The sequence below is a fragment of the Oxyura jamaicensis genome, chromosome 22 (assembly GCF_011077185.1).
Source record: "Oxyura jamaicensis isolate SHBP4307 breed ruddy duck chromosome 22, BPBGC_Ojam_1.0, whole genome shotgun sequence".
Lineage (NCBI taxonomy): Eukaryota > Metazoa > Chordata > Aves > Anseriformes > Anatidae > Oxyura > Oxyura jamaicensis.
Genome location: NC_048914.1, coordinates 5,204,247 through 5,218,930, shown reverse-complemented (window position 1 = coordinate 5,218,930; position 14,684 = coordinate 5,204,247). Strand labels below are relative to the sequence as shown.

The window sequence follows — 14,684 nt, the reverse complement described above, 5'->3', positions numbered from 1 at the left end:
GAAGCTCCAAACTTTCTGATGCAGCAAAAAGAGGGTGCAGAGAAGGACTACTGGGTGGTACGCAGTGCGTGAGCAGCTACAGAGCTTGCAAAGAGGTAAAATTTGCTGCGAAGCTGAGAGTTGCAGGCAGCTGCAAGAGTGGGTGTTGGCAAGGCACGCGGGGAGCCTGCGCTGTCGTGCTGGGGTCAGCTGAGGTGGCAGCATTCAGAGAAATGCTCCTGTTGTCAGCTAAAACACTTCAGTGGGTTTTGCCTAGTGAGGCACAAATTGCATGTCTGTGTGCTGGCAGTCAGGCACTGGGGAGACCACAGGGGAAATATGTTTGTCTGGGCTCGCTGCATCTTCTGGGCTTTGCTGTGAGGATTTCTCACAAGAAAGCGTAAAATTATTTTTGCCGGTGAGATTAGTGGACCAAGGCTGTATGTGCTCAGAGAGGATCTGAATCCCTCGCAGAGGCTTTGGGGCAGCTGTGTCACCCTGCCACAGCTCACACCCAGCACTGGGGTGCCAGCAGCAGTGGGCAAGGAGCAGTTGGAAAGAGGGTAGACACTGCCTCATGACTGCTGGAAGTCCCCAGTGCTGGCTTTGGCTCACAAAAGCAGTGTTCATGCTTTGCATCTTACATCTGGTTTGCCTGGATGATAAAAGTGACCTCGGAAATTGCATTTCCAAATATCTTCCCCTGTCTGTGCAGAATGGCATTGTTCCCAGTGTTTCAGGCTGGGGCTGCTGGGGGCTCTTTGTTTAAACTCCCTGGGTGCTGCAATTCTTATGCACAGAGCTAGAGATGTACTGTCAGAGTCTGGGCTCCTGGAAGGCGGATGCAGTTCAGCCTTTTGTTATCCCCCTGGATTAAAGATGGTGGCTGAAGATGAGCTAACAAAATCAAAGTAATCTATCTAGGGATATCCCGCAGGCATGTTTAACTGTGGGATGGAGCCAGGGTCAGCTGCTAGTTAGGTTGTTTCAAATAGCATGAGCTGGCAGAAGGGCCCACAAGCCTCAATGAAAAAGCACATAGTACTTTAAACGTGTTTACCAAACTTTGTTTTGCAAAAGGCCTTGCTGCTGCCTGTTCTGGTTTCTGTGCTGAACGTCAGGGAAGGAGAAGTCTAAAGGGCTTCGTGCCTCAGAAAAGAATTTGCATCACTGCTGTCTTGCAGCAGTGGGGACGGTGTGGCTGCCAGGAGGTTGCTGGCCCCTGCTCCATGCCCGGGCTGGGGCTGCAGGATCTGTCCCCAAGCAGTGCTCCATGAGCAGTGCTGCTTTGTGCTCTGCATGGGTGTGTGATCTCTGCTCTGACCAGAAGTGGGAACTGGAGAGGAGTGGTGGCAGTGACTGAGGCTGCTCTGAGTGCTGCAGCTCTCACCTGCCCGCAGCCCCTGGCACTGCTGGCAAACCGAGAGTGGGGGTTGTGGGCAGTGCTGTCATGTCCTGTCTCATTGCAGATGAGTTCCCAGTTCAGGCAGAGAGTTCTGCTGCAAGGACGTTTAATAAACAATGCTCAGGTGACCGTGCCTTTGCCTACAGTTTCCTTTCTCCTTCTCCTTTCCCCCCATGCCTTCTAGCTCAGAAGATGGAACGCAGATAACACAGCACAGCCCAAAGGAGGGAAGGGAAACAGCGAGCGCCGAGAGGAGCAGCAGATGCTGCTGCATTGCACAGTAGAGCATCATCTCTCCTGTCTCCAGAACTCACTCTGAGTCTACAGAGCGATGTCTGTAGTGTTAGTGGTGTTCCAGGGGAAAGCCTGGAACTGTCCTATGGACAGCAGAACATTTGCCACATGTCAATTGTTTTACTGGAATGAGAGAGGAAGTCAATTTTTTTAAAGTGCAAAGTACAGCTACTTCCAGCAATTCCCCCTCTGTCTGACAAGGTGACCTCCACCTTACCAGCCCTGGTTATGATGTGCTTGGGCAGATTCCAGAGTGTCCTTTGACATGCTCTGCTGTGTAGGCATTGAGCTGTGAATGCACACATGAGCTGGGCCAGGCTGGGCCTTCTGGAAAAAAATGGGTATTAATTTTACTTTGACTATTTCCTTTCCATCCAGTGCCTTTGCCGTGCCCCTTGACCTGTGCAGCAACTGCTAATTAACAAAATGGCTTTGAAGAGAGCTGGCTTCCATCTTTCCCCCCTTGGGGAAAGAGGGGAGAGCTGAGCATGTGCACTGGGGGCAATCGGCAGTCCCGCAGTGCCTAGTTCTTGTTTGCCCTCTGGCCACGCTGTGCCATGAGTCCCACTTCCTCGCTCACCACCATGCTAATGTGTGGTCTTAGCACAAAGGAGAAGCAAAGCAATGGTTTGCTCTCCTGGGCAGAAAGCAACGTGGGGCTGTGCTTACAACTGTGACAAAAATCTTGTTTATTTCTGGAGATTTTTGTAATTATTCACTGAGCTGTGTAGTGCCTTGGGAGCTGGATGTCACAGCAAGGCAGTACATCAGTAGCAGACAGTCAGACCCAGGGATTCTTTAGGAAAAATCTGGTTTCTGTTCTTTGCCAGGTCACAAGTCTGGCAGCAGCACCAAAGCAGGGGATGTTGGGTACCCAAAATGTGCTTGCGGTGGTGCTGAGCGCACTGAGGCTGGTGGTGCTGGGCTTTTGGGTCAGCCACGCTCCGGCAACCCCTGGTCTGTGTGTGAACAGGAGCTGCTTGCAAGAGCTCAGGTTCAAGCTGTGCATGCTGGCAAGCGGTCTGCCCATGCAGCAGTGCTGGTGGCATGTGCATCTCAAGAAGTCAGTCCAGTAACCTCCTTCCCAGGCAGGCAGCCTGGTGAGCTTGCTCATCTGTCTTGGTCTCCTTTTTCCTGCAGGCACTGCAGGAGAGAGCGCAGCCTGCTCAGAGCCCATCCAGGCAGGAAGGGGCCCTGACCTGGACTCTGCTTTGTTCTGTGGCTGCAGTTGCCTCTCCCTCCTTGGAGAACGAGATGTTAAGGAGATTTTGAGAGCAATCAAACCCTTTAGCTTCACTACTGTTAATCAATCACAGCTGCTGCTTTACTGCTCCATATTTTGATGCATTTCAGGTTGTTCCATAATTAGCAGCCCAGTTCAGGGCCAGTAAACACATTTCAAAGCTCTAGCAGGGTGCTGGGATGGAGCAGAGGCTTGAATTTTCCAGTGCTGCACTTCAGACAAAGCCAGGGCTGTCCAAGTCTATCAGGGAGAGCTGTGGGGAGTTATGCCTTTGTGCTTGGCACAAAGGAGGGCAGTAAAACATTACTCAGACTTCCCATTATTTTCTGCAATGGGAATTTTGCTGGGAAGCATTTCTATTTGGGGAGCCTTGAAGCGTACCACCCCTGAGCTGAGCTGAGCCAGTGCCACGGGGACGCTGCCAGGCTCTGGGAGAGCATTTGGGACACTGTAGCCCCAGGGGAGGGAATGGCCCCACACAGTGCAGGAGCCAGGGCAGCTGCTCTCCATGGCTTATTTCAGGGCTCTTACCCCTGGTCCTGTGCTATGGTTTCTGCTCTGCTCCCTCTGGGCTGGCTCGCTGTTTCCCCAGCTGCACTTGTTTTTCAGTACAGCAATGCATCACAGTGCCTTGGGGGCTGCTGCTGGATGCTGGTGCCTGGCTTCTTCCAGCAGCAGCCTTGTGCCCCTTTCTGCAAAGTGGGCAGCCTCGCTGGGTGCTTCCCGAGTCTGGGATTCACAAGCAAACCTGAAGAAAGGCCATTAGCGCTCCTTGACAGATGAGGGAACGTGCTGGGTGTTGGGAGGGTGCATCCTGAACAATTTCAAAAGAGTTATTATTTTGTAAGTTATTTCTAACGTTTTTTGTGCTGATGCTGCCATTAAAAGAGAGCATATGAGGCTCCTGGGAATTAAGTAATCCTTTAAAAAAAAAAAAAAAAAAAGAGGAAAAGGTTTAAGAAATATCTCTCCCCTGGATGGCAGGTGCATGTGTATCACTGCAAATATTGTCTGATCTGCCTTTCTTAGCACTGTAGTATCTGAGGCTCCAGGTGGCAGCTCTGAGGAGTTTGTGTCAGTTTTGGAGACTTAGATGCATGGCTTAAACCCCTAACTGTTAAGGAGCATTTGCAGCTAAAAAGCCAAGCAGGATCATGAGGCATCACAGCTTGATCAGTTCGTAAAACTACTGCCAGGCAGATTAAGCTGGAAATAGAAAAATTGCTGGTGAGGTCCTTTGGGTGATTTAAAGACCATTTTACCACCAAGGTGAGTGTTCCAGACACCCAGTAGCAAAAGTGCAGCAGTGTGGCTCAGCTACTTTGTGCGAGCAAAATCCCTGAGACCTTCTAAAAAGTGTGGTTAATAGAAACAAAACAAACTAAATCATCTTGCTTCTTAAAGGCACCACCTTACTGAGACCAGCAGTTACACAGAATCACAGAATGTTAGGGATTGGAAGGGACCTTGAAAGATCACCCAGTCCAGTCCCCCTGCCGGAGCAGGAACACCTAGATCCTTTCACACAGGAACACATCCAGGTGGGTTTTGAATGTCCCAAGAGAAGGAGACTCCACCCCAACCCCCCAGGGCAGCCTGTATCACTGTTTTGTCACCCTCACTGTGAAAAAGTTTCTTCTCACATTTAAGTGGAACCTCCTATGTTCCAGCTTGTGCCCATTGCCCCTTGTCCTATCGTTGGATGTCACTGAGAAGAGCCTGGCTCTGTCCTTACAGCTTCATCCTTACAGCTTCACTGCAGGAGCCCAGGCATGCTCATGCCCCATGTACCGCTCAGACCTGGCAGTTGCTCTCTTCTGTATGCAATATATGCTTTCTGGCAAGAAATATTACTTAAGATACAAGATTTTTATCCAGCTCTGGCAAAGGTGCTAGACAGCAGAGTTCTGTCGTGCGGAATGGCAGAGGTCTGTAATCTCTTTGATTAGCCAAATGTTCACAAAGGGAACAAAGCATGCTCATTTTTACCTGGCTTTGGAAGTGGAGGCATAAAGAAGCCTGTGTCAGCATGCAGGACAAATGGATGTGCCGAAGCTCCTCCAGGCCCTCTGCTGCCTTGAGCAGCTCAGGCCTTTGAGGGACTCAGCATGTCGGTCACTGCTAGGGCGTGTTCCAGGAATAGGGCAGGCAGAGCAGAGCCATGTTAGCTGCCTTTCTCCTGGTTGTCTGCATGTGCATCATGGGCTGTAAATATCACCTACCAAGGCTGGGAGCAGAACTCTGCCCCATCACATTCTCATTTCCTAGTTTGCAAGTGCTAAGGAATTGCCCTGACATGAGCCAACGATGCCATCAGATCAGGGTGATTCAGCTCGTCACCTATGCTGAACAAACCCCATTAATTATGGGGCTTTCAGAGCTCTTCATCTTTCTTCTGTCACTCCATAAAAATTCTGTTCTTCAGACCTTATTTCTACTGCTGCCTTTCCTCCTTGTCACGTCCAGGTGCCCTTCCTACAGAGTAACAGGTGGGATGGTAGCTGGGGGTTAACTCAAAGAGAAATTGGACTGCAGTGGAAAGAGGTGGACAAACAAATGTGGGCACTGTTCTGTCCTGCAGTGGCAAGCGCTGCAGAGGGGGACGTGGGAGGGCAACATCTGCATTGGTGACACCAACATGTGGGTTTGACAAGATGTAGCAGTCTTGTACGGTGCTGAGGAATGAACTTGTACCACTACTTCGCTACATACATCCTCTAAAACCAAATGGGCTAGCATGTCTCTGTCCCACCTTAGTGAGTTTTTCTGTCTTGATGAGCTGGCAAAAAATGTTTTCAACTTTTTGGGTGTTTCATGCAGAAATGAGCAGTCACAGTGCTCTGAGTGTCACTGTAACATTGTTGTGTATTTGAGGAGTTCTGATTTTAAATACAAATCAAAATAGCAAGAGATTTCTGTTATTTTTAAAGTGTATTTTCTAAGTCTCCAAATTAATTGGCCTGTGAAATACAAAAGGAATTATCAGGCATCAAAGAGAATATTTATGAGCTGCTGAGAAGGCAGAGGGATAAACAGCAGTTTGAGGACTTCCCTTAGCTTTCTGATCCTCTCCCAGATCTTGTGCAAGATGGTCTCTGGTCTCAGACGGGCAAAGCTATGGGGAGGGACTGTGAGCATTCAGAGACGCCAGTGCTGCTGGTCACCTGTGAGGCACCTCTGTGGGCTCGGGCACTGTTCCTGGGTCCCATCACACAGGCTCCCTGCAGTGTGTGGGGTCGGTTCCTTGCCGATGCTGCAGCTGCTTCAGCTGGAGAAGCTCCCATGCTGGTAAATGAGGGGCCTGCCAAGTCAGCCAGGTGGGAACAGAAACCCTCCATGGTACCCAGCCAGTCCTCAGCATCCTTTCTCCTTAGGAGCAGAAAGGAGGAAGGTGAGACAATGTCACCTCTGAGGTTTTGCATCGGCAGAAGGAAGCTGCATGGGTTGTGCTTGTGTATGCCTTGGTGTCCAGGTGTTTCAGCCTGAGCTGTGAAGTGCATTTGCCTGTAGGATGTTGTGCACAAAAGAATGAAAGTCCACTTTCCTTTTTAGATTACTTGGTTTCAGAGAGAGGAGATCTGCTTTAAGCCTGGCTGTGCATTACAGACCCCTGGGCTTGTGTGCTTGTGTGCATGGTGCTGCATTAGGAATGGTCTCCTCGTTGCAGATGGTTTGTAGGGCTCTGCAACCCCTTGGTTTCTCCTTCCCTTCTTTGTTGCCTTGCCCTCCTCTACCCCTGGCATTCCATGGTTTCTGCATCCCATCCGTCCTGCCCAAGGGAAACCCTGGGTTGGAGATGAACCCAGGCCATTCCCCCTGTTACCTGCTCACCTCTAGTTACTGCTTGGAGAAAGCTGCTCCTGCCCTTCATCTCTGTGCACGGTGCTCGTGGTACCCCAGTGCTATGCATGGCAGGGGCCTGTGGTGCAAGGTGTGTTTGCTGCATAAACCCGGGGTACTAAAGTAAGTGCATCATCTGCAAAACTGTGAATCTGGAATTAAATGTTTCCCCTGGAGCCTGCGATATCCTTCACAGCCTCTGCCCTGCAAATCAGATTTGCACATCCTTATATTCTCATAGTAAGGAAAATCCCTCCCAGGTGCTTTGATTTAGGCTGTACCACGTGAAGTTGGGCAGCTCTGCCTCTCCCTGACCTGCCAAGCTTGCCCCAAGACCAGGGCCTGCCTTGGACTGTGGAAATTGGTTCTGGGGAAGCTCCTGATGATAGTAGGAGCTGGATCCGGAGGGAGGCTGCTGAGGCCAGTGCAGCCTTGCAGAGCACCACAGAGCCAATCGCTGCTGCTAGGGGTGGAGCTGGAGCTCCAGCAGATGATCGCCGAGTGCCTTTCCAGCACAGTTGGTCTGGACGGCTGAGAGATCTGGTCGTGGGGAGAGGAGAGCTGTAATTGCAACTCCAGTGTGCTCCTTCCCCAGCAGCATCGCTGGAGCAGCGGCGATATCCTCTGTGCGCCAGCCCCACCAGCAACGCGAAGGTACTGCCCCCTCCCTCCCGGCTTGTGTGCTGCTTGTTGCTCGAATCTGTGTCGATTAGAGTTGGAGGAAAGTTTATTGGGAAATCAGAGCTGTGTGATAACAGTGCTTGTGGGAGAGCAGTGGGAGGTGATGCGCTGCGCTGCTGGGATGAGGTGCCAGGTGCAGGAGGCGGCTGGGGTGGTTTCGGTGCTGCAGGCGCCGCTGCCACAGCAGAGCCTGTGCTCAGGGTCCAGCCTGGCACCGGCTGCGCTGCCCTCGTGCCGCGGTGGGAGGTCAGAGGTGGCTGGCGCACAGTGTACTCGTGATTCAGATGCCTGCCGGGTGTCAGGATGCTTTCCTGCTGGTGGTTTTAGTGAACGCGGCATCTACCTGTTAGCAGGCGGCCAAACCCAAGTGGGCCCCTTGGCGAGGGCTGCCCCAGTGAGGCAGCTCGGAAACTTGGGGTGCTTTTACTGAATGGTCTTTGTGCAGTATTTCCCACAGCCCTGCTTGGGAAAGCAAGCTCCTCGGGCTGCAGATGAAAGTGTGAATATCTGCAGATGCAGGAAAACAGCTTATTCTCTCTGCTGCTTGTGAAGTTTGGAGAACTTCCCAAGCCAGCCCCACTTAGAGAGCAAAAGTGGGTTTCCAGGGAGGTAGCTTGGGGCTGGGGCTGCTGACCCTGGGGTAGTCCTGAACAGGCTCATTGCAGCAGCCCACAGGGAAAGCTGCTGCAAACTTGTGCTGGTGGCTGCTGCTGGAGAAGGGGCTCGATCTGCGTCCCCTGGGGCTGGCTGACTGCATGTGTCGCACCAGGGTTGTCCATAGGTCCGAGAGTCTGAGCTCTGGCTGTCCCTCATGCAGCATGAGCCAGGTGCCTGCTGTCTGGGGCTACCTGGAAGATCCTTTGTAATGGCTCCTGAGATGTCTGAATTGCTGGTGATCCCTATCCATTGACTAGTAATACCCGACCTGAGCAGTGCTTGTCAGCTCCTGATGGGAACGTGCCCGATCGCTGCCCTTCAGGCAGCCACATGCTCCTTTTGCCCTCCTCTGGTGCTGGAGTGACCTTAGTGTGCGTCATTGGGTGCAGAACAAGGTTTGTGAAGCCTTGAGTAGACAGTAAAAAATAACCAGTTTGCATTTTCTGCATGAGGTTGTGCTGTTGGCTCTCGTATGAGCACGTGCTATCCATCTGCAAAACACAAACAATCATCCCTGAAATGTGAGAGGGGAACATGGTGGAGCCATGGGGCAAAGCGGAGTTGGAGTGGGGTGGCAGGGGGTGCTGGGCAGAGGGGGACCCACTTCAGGCTCTTGTCATTGCACGGGAAAGGGATGGTGATGGGTGTCTCCTGTGGCTTCCCTGGTACTGTCCTGTGGGGTGGGAGTGGCAGTGACTTGATATAAACAATTTTGTAAGAGATATTTTGATAAAGGTTGCTAAACAGTGACTCATCTACTGTAGGAAGGGGCAGAGCAGGAGCTTTTTAGGGTAAAAAACCAAAAGGGTCTTCCCTCCCCATTTTGTCAGAAACAGTGATGGCAGGACTTTTTTTTCTTTCTTTCTTTCTTTTTTTTTTTCTTTTTTTTTTTTTTTCAGGAGAGTAGACCTGTTGATCAGAAACCTCCTAATCCCAGTGACCCTGCACCTGCTCTGGTGCCTTCTGCATCTCTTTCCCTGGGGAGGATACTGCCTTCCTGTCACATTCCTGGGTGGGACTGTGTTCTAAAAGCTGTCTTGATTTCCCCTCATCCCAACTGATTTTTTCTGACCAGTCTTAGTCACTTCTGAGTCACTCCAAATAATTAACCCTTGTCCCTAGGTAGCGGTTAGCCCTGCATTTCTGTGTGTACCCGGCCAACCTGGGCATGCATGTTTCAGAAGTCACTTTACTTTGGTCTGTGCTGCCCTGTTTTAACTTTCCTCATAATTCCCTTGTGCTTTGCTGCCCTGCTCTGCTCACTGTGCTGGAATCACAAAAAGTGCAGAACAGTTTGAGCACCGCATCTCCACTTCCTCAGGTGTGCTACAGAGCACATACAGCCCGGCAGGTTTCCCTAGCTATTCATGGCGTTGCTAACTAACCCTTCCTGAAAAGGTGTCATCTGTGTGTGTGGAGGCGTATTTGCCAGGATCCATTTTACTTGCTGCTTCCAGTTTGCAGCAGGATTGCCGCAGGGATGATCCTTGCTGTCTTAGGACCTTGCCACCGCGGGCAGCGCTGCCCTCTGGGTGGCTGCGCAGTCCTGTCCCAAGTGGTGCCCTCTCTCCATGCCCAGAGATTTAGGTGGGAGCATGAATGGCTGGGCTAGCCCAGTTATGGATTTGTCAACTCCCCGTGCAGCGGAATTGCTGTGGGGCCTGAGGTGTCCAGGCAAGGCCAGCACTGCTGGGGGCTTGTCCTGGCTGTGCGAGACCACCCGCGTAGCCTTGGGGCTGGGTGTTGTGCGTTATCTGGGTTGAGCTCCTACGGAGAAGGGTGGGACTTGAAACCCAGAACTGTCTTGAGAGATGAAAAGTGGGCCAATTTCTAGGCCAAAACCTGCCCGCTGACATTCCAAGGGTGGATTTGGGTACAGAAATACATAAACGTCAAGGGTCCAATCTCCCTCCACTGCTCAGGTACCATCCTCTGATGGATGCAGAGGCAGTTGTCTTCCTGACAGCAACATATGGAAGTTTTATTATTCCTTACAATGTGTGAAAAACGCCCTTTGCTGAAAAGTACAGAAGTCATATAGTGCAGAAGAGTCTGTCCCATGAATAGTAGCAGTTTCAGGAAACAAGGGAAAGGTTTACCCCCAGGCCGTGCCACCTTCCCCTCCATAGTGAACATTTGCTGTGTGTGCATCCACTAAAGGAAGGTTTAACGGAGCTAGGCATTGCTGTGTTGGTTTTGCAGCTGTGACCTTCAGGCAGCTTGGGCATGAGACTGGAGAGATGCTGGCTTAATGGGATGCTGCATATTTGCCCCTTCCTTTAAGTTCTTTTAAATGCTCAGGTGATGTGGCACCTGAGGGCTGCTGAAAGCCCCTTGCACCCTGGCCAGGATGCAGCATACACCGATGCCCAAAGGCTGTCTTGCTTCTTTCTGCAGCATACTTGAGCAATTTGGATAAGCAGGTGCTTTTCTGTAGGCAGATGTGGGTAAGTTTAAAAAGTCGAGAGGAATTTATGCTGGGCTGTGGCGTTTGTAGAAGTTGTGCATAGGAAAAAAAAGGATTTTCTAGAGGTCAGTAACACTCTGCTCTCTGCTCATGCCTACTCAGCCTGGCTCTTGCAGGAGAGCATTTGGGTCTTTGCGTTTCTGGTCACCTTGCAACAGATGCACGCAGTGATTTCTGTACTCACTGCCTTTGCTCTTTGTTCTGCTGACAGCAGCATTTCTCCTAAGCTCAGAGGTGTGAATGCTTCTACCTGCCATCACCTTCTGCTCCTGCCAAGCAGGAAGATGGCATTATGCAGGGGCTGGGGGGGGGGCATGCCATTCGCATTGTGTTTTATTAATTAGAAAGAAATAAAGTTGCAGAGAGATCAGATTTTGAGAAAGACCCTGAGTTCCAAAATGCTCCCAGAGGATAGATCCCTAATTGCTCTCTAATTGCATTAGGGTTTAATTTGTTTTTGTTTTTACTGTAATGTTCCCATTTTTCTCGACAGTTTGTTTTGTTCCATTAACTAGAAATGGCTGGAGATGAATATTCTCAATATTAAAACTTGCCTGTTGTGCAATGCTTGACAGCCTTTGTGCTGGCAGGAGATGCCAACGCTCAGCCCGGTCTGGCTGTCAGACTGTGTGTAGGGTGAATTCACGCATGCAGCGCAGCATTCGCCCCGTGGCAGTATTTTGCCCATGTGTGCAAGGTTCAGTCCTAGGAATTTTTGAAAGACTTGGCAGATCTGGTGACCCACAGGGTCAAGGACATGTCGTTCCCCAGGGAGACAGGATCCTGGTGAGCCATCCATCTGACCTGCTGGGGCCACGCGTCCCCCGCTCATCCCCACGTGGAGTAGCGATGGATGCAGGGCCTGGGGCTGGTTACCAAAACGATGCTGGTGCCAGGTCCCACGAGGGATGTGCAGGTGGGTGTGTGGTAGGTGAGGAGGGCCCCCACGGCAGAGTGAAGCCTCCCACTAAGGGATGCAGGGTCCAGCCCTGTCCCCCCCGGTGTCTGCAGGGTGAGGAAAGGCAGGAGTTCGGCACTGCTGGTGGCACTGCTGGTGCTGCTGGCGGTGGTCGTTATCCGCCTTCCAGCGGGCTTATCCGCCCTGCGGGGCTGGCAGGCAGCAGCACTTCAAAGGGCTCCTTTGATCCATGCCACTTGTGCAGGGAGGGAGAGCCTGGATATGCCAGTGGAGAGCTGCAGACAGGGCCTTCAGGAACCTGATTTGGAAAGAGGTAGGGAAGAAGAGTATCACTCTCTTTAATTCCAAAGCATAAATATGTTTATCTTGACTTGTTAAGGGAGAAATGGGGTAGAAGATGCGGTTAAGCTTGGACCTGCTTTTTGCCATTATGCGTTTATTGGTGAAACAAATTCTTAAGGCAGGAGAGTGTTAATAAACCTTTCAGGTGTACCAGCTTCTGCACTTGAGGCCCAGGAGGTGCCGCTCGCCTCCCCTTTTGGTCTACTTGCTTATAGATCACATATGCATTGGTGTGCCCCTGACCTGGGCCCTGGCTGCCTGGGAGCTGGGTGCGAGGGAGCTGCACGTGTGGCTCGTGAAAAGCGATATCAATGCTGGGAGGCACAGGGAGCTGCAGTGTGAACTTGAAGCTGCTCCTAAATTTGATCCAGCCACTTAAAAACAGTGGGTGGACTCGGTGGCAAAGTGAGACATTGGTATTTAAAGCTGTCTTGAAGGGTACAGCTACAGACACGACACACAGCAGCTAGCTGCTAATATTCAGCAGGCACTGGTTTCAAAATTACATAAAGAAAATGGGAAAAACTCTGAACGCTGGATCTTCAGCACCCGGAGCAGCTTGTCAGAAACCCCAGGAATGGGATGGAATTGAACACCCACTGCTTTTGAAGCCGTAAATTAATCAGTTAAACCCCCTGTTGTACAGGATGCTGTGCAAGCTCCTCTATTATTTGAAATATAATAAGCACATATGAGCTGACAGTGTTAGTAAGAGAGGCACAACCTCGCCTGGCCTCTCTGAGCTGGTGTACTGCGCTCAGGCTGGTGTGGGTGCAGCACATCAGGGCTGCCCATTGCCCTGTGCCTTGAAATGTCGGCTTTGCTCCAGGGTGTGTGCATGCACTTGTGCCCTCTTTGCAAGCCAGCAGAAGACTAGAGCAGTTGGTGTTTTTTTTCCTTCCGACCATGCAAAAAATGTCAAAATGTTGGTGTAAAATTGTGCAACCCAGTTCGTGGGATGGCAGATCTGCTTCCTGGTCTGGTTTTACATCACAGGGTGCTGGCATTTTCCACATACATGGTCACTGCCCCTATGAATTTTGCAGAGCTCTTGGCTTCAGTGGCAGCACGTGCCATTGGCAGCCAGTGCCTGGCTTGACTTAAAATGAAAACTAATTAATCAGTTTTGTATTTTCTACCTTACAATGTCACCGATGAAAGCATCAAGATGATAACTGGATCCAACTGTTCATTTGAAAATATTGAGCAATTATACAAGTTTATGACAGTTTTAGTTTTTGCCACCAGAGGTACTTCATGATACTTCTAATTGTAGGAATAATTAATCCACCCAGTTTCCAAAGGCTTGGCTGTAGTGCACAGGGCATGGTAGGGGCAGGAGCCACACAGAGTCTGGGGGTCTGTTACCTGTTGTATTCTCCTTATAACTGACAGGCACTCTCACTACCATTTCAACCCAACGTGCATTTTAGGCTTTCAGGTTTCCAAGCTGAGCGAGTTTTATTGCTGCTCTGCTGAGGGGTCACGGGGCTGCTTCATGTCACCCGTGGCTGTTTATGCAGGTCATGTTGAACCCCACTGCATGCAGCCTTCCCAGGAGTAAACCACGATTTAAGGAGTGTTTCATTCTGCAGCCCTGACTGTGCCAGATGAGGCTTTGCTTTGGGAAGCTGGTGTTACCTCATGGATGCTTTCCTGTTTCTCAGAAATCTGCTGCTGCCAGGTCTTGACCTCTCAGTTTCTGGTTTGTGTCTTTACTGCAGAATGTCTCTTTAGTCTGCTCTTTTGGCGAAGGCTGCACCTTTTTAGAGCTGTTGGACCTGTGTGTGTAACACAAAGGCAGTTGTATCCCTCCATCCCCCAGACCTCATGGATTTTTTGGTTTTGCAGAACACATGAAAAGCCCTTTCAGCCTTATTTTATTTTGCCACAGAAGAAAGCTGATGGCCATGACTGAAGGAGAACTTACAGCCCCCACCTTGAAAACTGAAGTTCTGTGAAGCACATCCACCTGGTTTAATGCCTTTCTGTTGTTTCTCAGTACCACAGGGGATGGCTGATAAATCCTTCAGTAATAGGAGTCCTCAGACTATGCAGAGAGAGGGAGACCTTTCCAACCCCTGGTATCAGCTCCGTTTCTGGATGGAGCAGGCAATGCCCAGCCTGGAGCCTGCCTGACTCTGGTCATTCTGCAACAGAAGTTTAATTTCTCACTGACAAAAATAGAATAGTTTGCATTTCTGGAGACCCTTTCACATGAGGAACTGGAGTAATACAATGGGCATTGATTAACCATTTCTCATTGCTCATCTGGTGATGAGGGAGAGAATAGTTTTTTTTTTTTTTTTTTTTTTTTTTTTTTAAATTATTATTTTTTTCTTCCAGAGGGGAAAATGTAGCATGAATTATCTGAGTGGCTTGCTGAAATGCTACCAAATACAAGGCAGGTCTGAAGTCCAGCTTGCTTCTGTTCTCTGTGGATGAGCATGTGAGATGTTCCTGCTTCTTAAAAGAATGCACAAATGCAAACAAAATAATTTTTTTTAGAATCAAAGATAGACAAAGAAAAAGAAAGAGCTGTAGGAGGGATGTAAATGCTTTATGTTTTACTTGAGATAAAGCTCGTTGCTGTTTGCTGTTGCATGCAAAGTTAATTGACAGATTACATGATAATATGAAGAAGTTTAATGAAATCTGCTGATACCCTTTAGAGGATGTGGAATTTGGAAGTGCAATTAATTTAGGCCAGAAGTTTAGCTGCTCCATGCTAACTAGGGGACCGAGATGCACAGCATTTGCATTCCTGGTGTCTGGTTTCTAAATCACTTCATTGATTATGAAAAGCTCTGCTATAGCAAGGGAGCTGTAGCTGAAGGGAATGGAGTCCATCAGTCAT

General features: G+C 50.1%; 1 protein-coding gene across 1 annotated transcript in view; it reads left to right on the top strand.

Moving 5' to 3' along the window:
- The first annotated feature begins 7,258 nt into the window (after positions 1-7,258).
- Positions 7,259-14,684, top strand: part of ZMAT4 (zinc finger matrin-type 4) — a 67,730-nt gene continuing 60,304 nt past the window's right edge. Inside the window, exon 1 of the mRNA XM_035345146.1 lies at positions 7,259-7,415. The gene's annotated coding sequence lies outside the window, so the exon portion shown is untranslated. The remainder of the gene's footprint in view (positions 7,416-14,684) is intronic.